The 9,339-nt window shown below is 38.2% G+C and overlaps 1 protein-coding gene across 11 annotated transcripts in view; it reads left to right on the plus strand.

Annotated features, from left to right (window-relative positions):
* The first annotated feature begins 220 nt into the window (after positions 1 to 220).
* mpp3 (membrane protein, palmitoylated 3) overlaps positions 221 to 9,339 on the plus strand; it is a 29,354-nt gene continuing 20,235 nt past the window's right edge. For all 11 annotated transcript variants that reach the window (XM_015393007.1, XM_015393013.1, XM_015393008.1 and 8 more), the window contains exon 1: positions 221 to 343. The gene's annotated coding sequence lies outside the window, so the exon portion shown is untranslated. The remainder of the gene's footprint in view (positions 344 to 9,339) is intronic.

Below are 9,339 nucleotides of genomic sequence, written 5' to 3' on the forward strand. Positions count from 1 at the left end.
CTTTATTTTAATTGTAACACTGGAAAAATCATTATCGACATTTCATCTGATTGTAAGCATATGTCTGTCATTTCTGTAGATAAAACACTCCATTGTTTATACATGCTGGCCTTTTCCACTGGTTTTGTTAGAGCATCAGACATGCAAAGGGAGGAGGGATGGGAGGGTCTGAGAGATGGAGAGGAAAAGGGAAAGAGGCAGCAGCCACTCAGCAGCAGGTTAGTGATAGGAGGAGGAGAAAGAAGTAAGGAGAGGGAGGAATTGGAACGAGGGAAACCGTGTGGCTTCAGTTTGAAGCGACACAAACACATGCAGGGAGGTGGAGAACCGGAGAAGAGAGAAGGTAAGAAGGCAGCTTCGCCTATCTGTCAACATTTGCTTGTTTTCAGTGTGAACACAAGGCATCAGCTGCCTGACCAGGCTGGGTAGCTTTACTATTCAGTGAGTGTCTCCCTCTTCTTCCCCTCTCTGCCAGCTGACTGAACACTTGGTGTGGAGAGAGATGTAGCACTGCAGAGAGATGGAGAAGAGCAGGAGGGAGGGAGGGAGTGCAGCATTAGGCTCTACAGATAAGAGGAAGTAGAAAAGGAGATCTGTGAGGAAAACTGGTGGAAACGGGAGGGAAATGCTAACATCTGCCTTTGCCATTCTATGTGGAACTGATAGGATGAATGTAGGGGGGTGTGAAGGAAATCTGTACACGGGAGCGTCAGCTGTCAGCATCTGTAGTTTCCCTCCATTATGGAGATTGTAAGTTTTTGTCTGGCCACACCCTCTGAGAGATGAGATTAGATGATGGGAGGCATTTGTGGCTGGGAATGAAATGGGAAACGTGTGTAAAAGGGATGTTGGATCCTGGCCAAACATGCTTAGTGGTCCCTCCCATTACAGTCAGGGCAGTGGATTACCCGTATATGAGCGGTGAGGAGACCAGCTGAGATGCTCAATCACGAGCAGACAAAGATGTTGTTATACTTAAACATATCTATGTTTGGACACTCCTCACCTAGTTGCATTTCTTCTTGTTTACTATTGATGATCTGAGACACTAAATATATCACCAAAGCTTGTAGTGTATAACCTCAGTATAACAGCATGACCGAGCATTTGTTGTTTCAGTGTCTCAGAGCTGTGGGATTTTCACGGAATAACAGACTGCATCTCACGTTAGAGCAATTTTTAGGAGGATGTCTGTAATAATTCCTGAACATATGCAAATGCAGCACAGTAGACACTCCAGATGGCACGATTTGTGTTACTAGCATAAGATATAAACAGAGAGAAGCATGTATTAATAGGACTTGATGACAACAACAACAAGCTACATCAGACTGATGAATAACTCCAGCAAAACAAAATAGGTGTGGGATTGCCTGGCCTGTCCTTAACTGACTTGAACATCCCCCGCCCCAAAGTTAATTATTTTGCCATTGGATAATCTGCTCTGATTCAAACCCATTCTGCTGCACTTATGCTCCTCCACTCTGAGTGCTGTTTGTTGATTTAATCAATTTGTAAATTTTTTGCTTGAAAATTATAGGCATCAGGTTTAAGATTATTTTATACTAACTTTTTATATCCCATAATTATAGCAGCTCTGTTGCACATTTGATTGCTGGTTGGATCAGATTTTTTATTCTATAAAAGAAAAATGCTGTGAACAACGTTGCATTAATTTCAGATTTAATTTTATTTAAGTTTGTTTTCTCATACAACTGTATCGGATCAAGATACAAATTTTTAAAATCATACAAAATAATTGTAATTAATAAGGGAAACAAAGCTGCCCAGACTAACATCTCCCTGTTTTAGAAGCGAATGAATTAATGCCTTGTTTAATAATTGTTAACCAAATATTCTTCTGCTCTTTGGATAAGCTAATCCTGACTTTTCTAGCCACAAACAGGCCTCATTACCTCTCCTGTAAAATTCAGAATAAAAAAAAAAAATAGAATCTGTTTGATAACATGAAATAGGCTTAACGATCTTAAAGGGCAACACATAATGGACAGTTTCATTGTCACAATTAATGCCTGAAGTGCACAAAGAAATATAATGAAGTCATATGAAATCAATCGGCCATCACTTAGACTTGGAGTTGACAACTTTTATAGTCAATTTGTATACAGAGTGTACAGCTTTCAAAACATTTCCATGAGGTGCAGCAGTGATCAAATGGTTTAGGAGAAAAGACATGGTGTGAAAACACATTTATATAGAAGTTCAGAGCATTGAATATGTAAACAAAAGATATGTAGAATTTTTTTTGGTGTTATCTACATGACGCAGTGTCTGTGACATGATTTAGAGTTTTCTCAACACTTCAGCTGTCTGATGGCAGTGGGGAAGAAATTGTTTCGGAATCTGTTGGACTAAATACTAAATACTGTGAAGTCTCTTCCCAGAGGGCAGCAGGTAGAACAGTCCATGATGGGGATGTGAGGGGTCATAGATGATGTTACGGGCCCGGGAAACACAGTGCTGGGATGAAATGTCTTTAAAGGAGGGAAGAGGAGCCACGATGATCCTCTCTGCTGTTTTTACCACCCTTCTCACGTTCTTCCAGTCTGAGGCGCTGCAGCCTCCACACAACACAGTGAGACAGCTGGTCAGAACACTCTCTATGGTGCTTCTGTAGAAGATCGTGAGGATGGGTGGTGGCAGGTGGGCTCTCCTTATCCTCCGCAGGAATTATATGCGCTTTGGTGCTTTGGTGACTCGGATGACACACGCAGCAGTGTGTCATTAGAGTGAACACCAGGGGGCTCAGGATGCAGTCCTGAGGGGAGCCTGTGCTTAGGGTGATGACATCAGTGGTGTTATGCCCGACCCGGACTGACTGAGGTCTGTTTGTGAGGAAGTCTAACAGCCAGCTGCAAAGGGGTGTATTGAAGCCCAGCTGTTCCAGTTTGCCCATCAGATGCTGTGGGATGATGGTGTTGAAAGCTGAACTGTCCAGGAACTGCATTTGCACGTGGGTGTTTTTCTCCAGGTGTGCTAGGCTCAGATGAAGAGCGGAAGAGATGGTGTCCTCAGTGGAGGTTTTACGTCGGTAGGCAAATTGGAACGGGTCGAATGTTAGGGGGAGATTGGAGACGTTCTTTTATGAGCCTTTCGAAGCACTTCTTCATGATAGGAGTGAGGTGACCTGAGGCTTCTTTGGGACAGGAATGATAGTGGCAGACTTTAACATGCTGGCACTATGGATTGGTCCAACGTTGTGTTAAAAATGTCTGTGTCATTGTCTATGTCACCAGCCAGCCTGCACACTTTCTTGGGTTGTCTCTCCACAGAGTTTTCCTCACTTCAGCTATGTCAAGATTGAGTGCCTCCTCTTCCTGATGTGGAATAGCTTCCATTGCTGGAGTTCTATTTAGTGCCTCAAACCTTCCAAAGAAGTTTAGTTCATCTTTTAAGTCAGCATCTGCTGCATCTACTGGGGGGAAGGGTGAGTTGTAGTTTGTGATCACGCCCGTATGCCTTGCCACATCTTCCTGGTGTTGCTGGTCTAATGCAAGAGATCCTGGATATTCTGGCTGTGGTTCTGCTTCCCTGATCTGATGGCATGGTTCAAGTTGGCACACGCTGTCCTCAGTGCCTCTCTATAGCACAACCTGAAAGCAGAGTTCCGTGTTTTTAGCATTTCCCGAACCTCTCCAGTCATCCAGGGTTGTTCGTTGGGCCGGGAGGTGATGTTCTTTGTGATGCTGACATCCTCTACGCAATTGTTGATGTAGGTTGACACAGTCCTGGCATACTCATCTATATTTATTTTGTTGTCATATGTTGCTGCAGCTTTGAATATATTCCAGTCAGTCACAAATATTAGGATTAGGGTTAGCCCTCAGGGGAGGGGATAAGCAAAATGTTAGAAATTAGTTTTAGGTGTTGATTCCATGGACCTAAGGTTTAGGTTTCTTACAAAAGTTCTGGTGGATGCTGGAGACACTGTGGAGAGTGATCTTGCCTGCAACATCCTTCAGCATAACCAGATTGGCAGTAAGTCAGTAATGGTACGGGGTGGCATTTCTTTTGAGGGCTGCAGAGCCCTCCATGTGGTCGCCTGAGTTAGCATGATTGCCATTAGTTACCAAGATGAAATCCTCAGACCTCTTGTGAAACCATATGCTGGTGTGGTTAGCCCTGGGTCCCTACTAATACAGGACAATGCTACACCTCATGTGGCTGCAGTTTGACAGCAGCTCATGCAAGATGAATGCATTGAATCTATCGACTGGCCTGCCCTTTCCCCAGACCTGAATCCGATTGAGTACATCTGGATCATAATTTCTCTATCCACCCACCAACGTCATGTTGCACCACAAACTGTCCAGGAGTTGGTGGAACCCTTAGTCCAGATCTGGGAAGAGATCCCTCTGGAGACCATCCACCACCTCATCAGGAGCATTCCCAGGCATTGTAGGGAAGTCATATAGGCATGTGAAAGCCACACACAATACTGAGTCTCATTTTGACCTGTTGTAAGGACATTACATCAAAGTTGGATCAGCCTGTAGTGTGTTTTTTTCCACTTAAATGTTGTGTGTGACTCCAAATCCAGACCCCCATTGGTTAAAAAAATTTGATTTAATTTCTGAAATTTTAGTTTTTTGCCAGGAATTTCAACTTTGAACAGAACAAAGTATTCAATGAGAATATTTTATTCATTCAGATATATGATGTGGTATTTGAGTTTTCCCTTTATTTATTTTTAGCAGTATACATACACCAGAGGTAGGAAAAGTCATAAGTCAATCTCAAGTCTTTCACCTCAAGTCACGTGTCAAGTCCAAAGTCATGACTGACATGTCCGAAATGACATGTCAGTAATTGGAATTAACCCTTCATCATCGGTTATGCTGCTGCAGGTGGATGTTGACAAAACTGCTAGAAGAAAACAAAAACAACAGGGTATATGAGACTACTTAATGGCATGCATATGATAATATATGTGCAGAGCATGTTCTTCCTTTACAACTTTAACACTAATGTCACAGAGAATATCTAGAGGGTGTAACATATAATTAAAGTGGAATACTTAACTTACCCATTCGGTTTTCAACATCAGTATTTGGAGGGACACACTATCCTCTCGAATTTTTATGATCCTAAAGAAAGATGAGAGGCAAACATAAGTCAGTTAAAAAATAATGTTACACTTCAATATCACATCTATTTTATTTAAATGTTCTTTTTTTTATTTTGTGTATAAAATGTTAAGTCCAATGCAAATTTCCCCCTCTGAGCAACACAGTTTATCTAATCATCATGCATACTTTTACATACAAGGTTACTAGCAAATACAAACTTATTTTAAAACCTAAACTTATTTTACGCAAAAACATAAGAGGTTCAAGATTTGTTTTCTGTGAAAGTTAAACCATTACTATTTAGTACAAATCATCACCTAATTCAAATTTATATGCTATTTATTACATGGTGGTTTTCTAAAACATTGTAAAAATGTCAAATAACATTCATCCCTGAAATTGGAAGATTCTGTTGGTCAGTTCAAACTGATTATGGGGGAATACATATCCCAGATATAAAATTTAGAAAGGTTTTGTATATAAATGTCTTGGTGTAGAATTGAGAAAAAATATCAAAAAAGGAAGGGAAATTGGATTAATCTGCATTTTAATTATATATATATTTTTTTTACTGAAGACCTGTTGTTTGATAAAGGATGTTATCTAATTGTTAGACTGTTGAGCTTTCTCATTTTAGCAGATAAGGTTTTAATAAGTTTTTAGGCAGAAGCATCATTTATGATTGGAACAAAATGTAAAAAAAACATTTTAGTTTATTTCTGGAACTGTGACGTCTGTTGCTTTAATGGTGGTCGTTATGCTGGTGTGATAAAGCACTGATCTGGGGCCTGTTTATGCCCAATTCAGTAACTTGAATTAAATCCTGCAAAATCATAAAGATATGTAAAAGCCACCCCAATTAATCTTATATTTTCCGGGGTTTGAATGTGTACAAGTTTTACAAATTTGCAGTAAGATGCATATTATCTTCATAAATCAGTTACATTTCTGGCAACTAATGCCTAAATCATAAACACAGATGACACCTTTAAATGAAATTACCGGACAAACTATTAACTATTCTGATTACAGATTCCTATACACTTATGATTATAAATGTCCTTACTGTTGAGCTGCTAATGATGCACTTAGGCATCATAAATATGAATTGCAAATATATATTTTTTCCCTCTAGCTAACACTAAGTCACAATTATATGCACAGGCTCCAATATAAACATTGCATCCCAAACATATTTCTGTTGCTATGAACAGCTTGAGTGGATTTTTGACAACCCATATTTTTAATTATTGGGTTTCACTCATTTACAATTTGATTGCAGCATTTTTTGAGATTCTCTAAAGTTAATATTAGCCCCCATCCTGTAGTAGATGGAAAAATCATATTACTTTGAGTATACCTTGAGGTTATGATTGGATAGAAGATATGCACCTCCTGTTTAGGCTGACCATACCTGTCAAACCAAAAAAATGTTCATGGGTATTTTAGCAGATTTTTAAATTGATTTGTATATCTTTTTTATATTTTATTTTTTAAGGCAAAGTCTCCTTGTTCCTACGTGAGTTATATTGGTTGATTCTGTTGCAGAATGAATAGGGCTTTGTACATGGATGGAAAATTAATACCTCAATCTGAGCTTTTTCTAGACATGACGTTTAATGATATTGAAAGCTATTCTTATTTACAGCATTAATGGTAGACCTAATAATGCAATGGTGAACCATGTGTCCATTTCTTAACAATCCTGTTGGATCAGCTGTGAAGGATGAGATGAAGTCCTGCAGGAGGTTTTTTTTCTTGAAGAAAAGGTTTGACAGCTGGAAGAGATAAGAGGTGAAATATTGAATTTCATTGTCATTAATGGCTGATAACATGCATGTAATATAAGAGAGCATAACTTCTGACGATAACAGCCTAATATGTATAATTAATTACTCATCAGTGGAAATTAATTTCCATTCTGAAAGCTAATCTATCTTGCTTCTAAAACGGTCTCTAATGTTTATATCAACAAAACGGGTCTCCAATGCTCATTCTGGTAAATCTTAGCTCAGTATTTAGTCCTGTTGTACAAATCACACCCCACCTGGGAACAAATGTACACACCCTTGTAAACAAATAATAAAACAATAGTAAATGTGGTTTAGAACAAATCAAATGAGAGATGCAGATACAAACAGAAATCTGTTTAAAAGAGCAGCTAAACTAATTACCTGTTGCTGATATTATCAGCATTGACAAAGTTCATCCTGTTTGTCAGGTAATAATTTTGGCTGAATAAGACAGATGACCCACTCTGCTCTATTTTTGTTCCGTGACGTCAGTAGCAAACTGGTCTATGTTTTCTTAATGAAATTTTACTCGCAGGATTTTCTAGATTCATTGAGAAAAAAGAAAAGAGCATATTTCATGTTAAAAAATTGAGCAGCCAATTAAAAAATGTATTAATTAAAAGTATAGGAATGGTTTAGAAAAGGCGCTTTATAACTATGAAGGAGTAGGTTACAGTATAGCATAGTGTTATAATGCAGACGTATTTATGGTTATTTCTCAATCGACTGCTTGTTCCCTTTTTATTGATGAGCTTCCTAAAAAGAAATTCTATTGTAGTAATTTTCTTTTGGTGCTATAGAGATTACATGTGATAAATAATTGCTCCTTCTGTAAAAAACAAGCTTATGTTGTGGCTTAGAGTGTTTAGTCATAAGGATATTCAAAGACAAAGTTTGCAGAAATACCTTCCTGTTTTAACAACCCCTGTTTTTAATTTATCCACATATCGTTTCCATCCCAAAGGTCTCATTTAGTTGTTCCCACGGCGACCTCATCATGCTGCAGCATTGTTGTTGTCGTCTCTGTCCTAGAATGAACTGAGCAGCAGCCGAGGGAGCTGTTTTGATTCTTCAAAAGGAAACACATCGAGCTACATTTTAATTATTCAGAAACAATATTTCACTTCAGATTAGAGCTAATTAAACTTACTGTAATTAACATTTTTAGTCTCTGGAAGGTTTTTGTTTTTCCTCAAGCTTAAGACATCTTATGATGATTAAACTATAATTCATAAGAAATATACTTCTAATCATTGATGAAAGGGATACTTTCATACACTTAGATATATAAAAAAAGTTTTAAAGTGCTGAAATGCAATGGTGGGACAAATAAAACAGTATTATTCAGCAGCCGGGGACTGAGTGCAGTGTCTAATAATCTTGCTGTCAAAGAGTCTCCTTCAAGCTTATCCTACTAAACAATATATAATTTTTTTTCATGTTTTAAAGTCAGACCTAAGATGATATACAGAATTTGTACATTATAATCCATTAATGGACTTCTTCTTGAAGGCTATCTGCAATGTGAAAAGTCATGCTTTGTTTATAAAAGGGAGTTGACTCGGATAAAACCAAATGCATGCTTTAAAGTGGCTGTTCATGTGCTAATTGTGTTCTGGGTAATCCACTGCCTCTAGTTTTTACATTTCTTTAAATCTTTTGGATCTAATGCTAAAACTTAGTAGAAGATGAATAGATGGATTAAGCCAGTGTTAATCTGTCATGGTGAAGAATGAGCTGAGCCAAAAAAAAAAACAAAGCTGTTGATCTAGTGTGTTAACATTTAAACTTCCACCTATATATAATATATACCTTCAATTAGTCTGCATCTCTTTAGGGTTCCAATTCAGTAACATAACTGTTCATTTTTGCCCAAAATATACAGTAAAAAGTAATTTTAATCTTTTTTCTCAGCATTAACAACAAGCTTCTACATGTTAAGCTTCCAGGGCGTCATTGTTTCTACGGCCTTGAATGCTCTCTCATTCAGTGTCAATTGTTGCAGGACTTAGCATAAAAAACTGTTTGTTTTTAGCTCAAATGCATGGCTCTGCAGACTAGCTGTGATTGTCTTTTGTTCTGTGTGCTGGTAAACCCATTTTAAGCCTTTTACCACAACCTAATGGTTTGTCTGAAATGTTTCATCCAGTTTACTGCAGAATCCTAATATGTCATAAATGTCATTATCAAGGATTCCTTATTTTTGCTGCGTTTGACTAGAGAGTTGCTGCTATGCTGCTGAAGAAAAAATGTTGTCCTGATTCAGAAACTCCTGACATGCTGTGCTGCAAAACCATGTTGATGTTTTTAGGTTAAAGGCCCTAAGAATACCACTCTGCTCTGGTAACTCTTTTGCTCTGTTTTATGTCACTACAAAAAAAACACTTTGTATCAAATGACTGAAAGGAGCATCTAAAAAATTCCTAATAAAGTCCAACATTTATATTTACTGTCAC

This window comes from Cyprinodon variegatus, unplaced genomic scaffold, assembly GCF_000732505.1.
Source record: "Cyprinodon variegatus isolate N-32 unplaced genomic scaffold, C_variegatus-1.0 Scaffold620, whole genome shotgun sequence".
Taxonomy (NCBI): domain Eukaryota; kingdom Metazoa; phylum Chordata; class Actinopteri; order Cyprinodontiformes; family Cyprinodontidae; genus Cyprinodon; species Cyprinodon variegatus.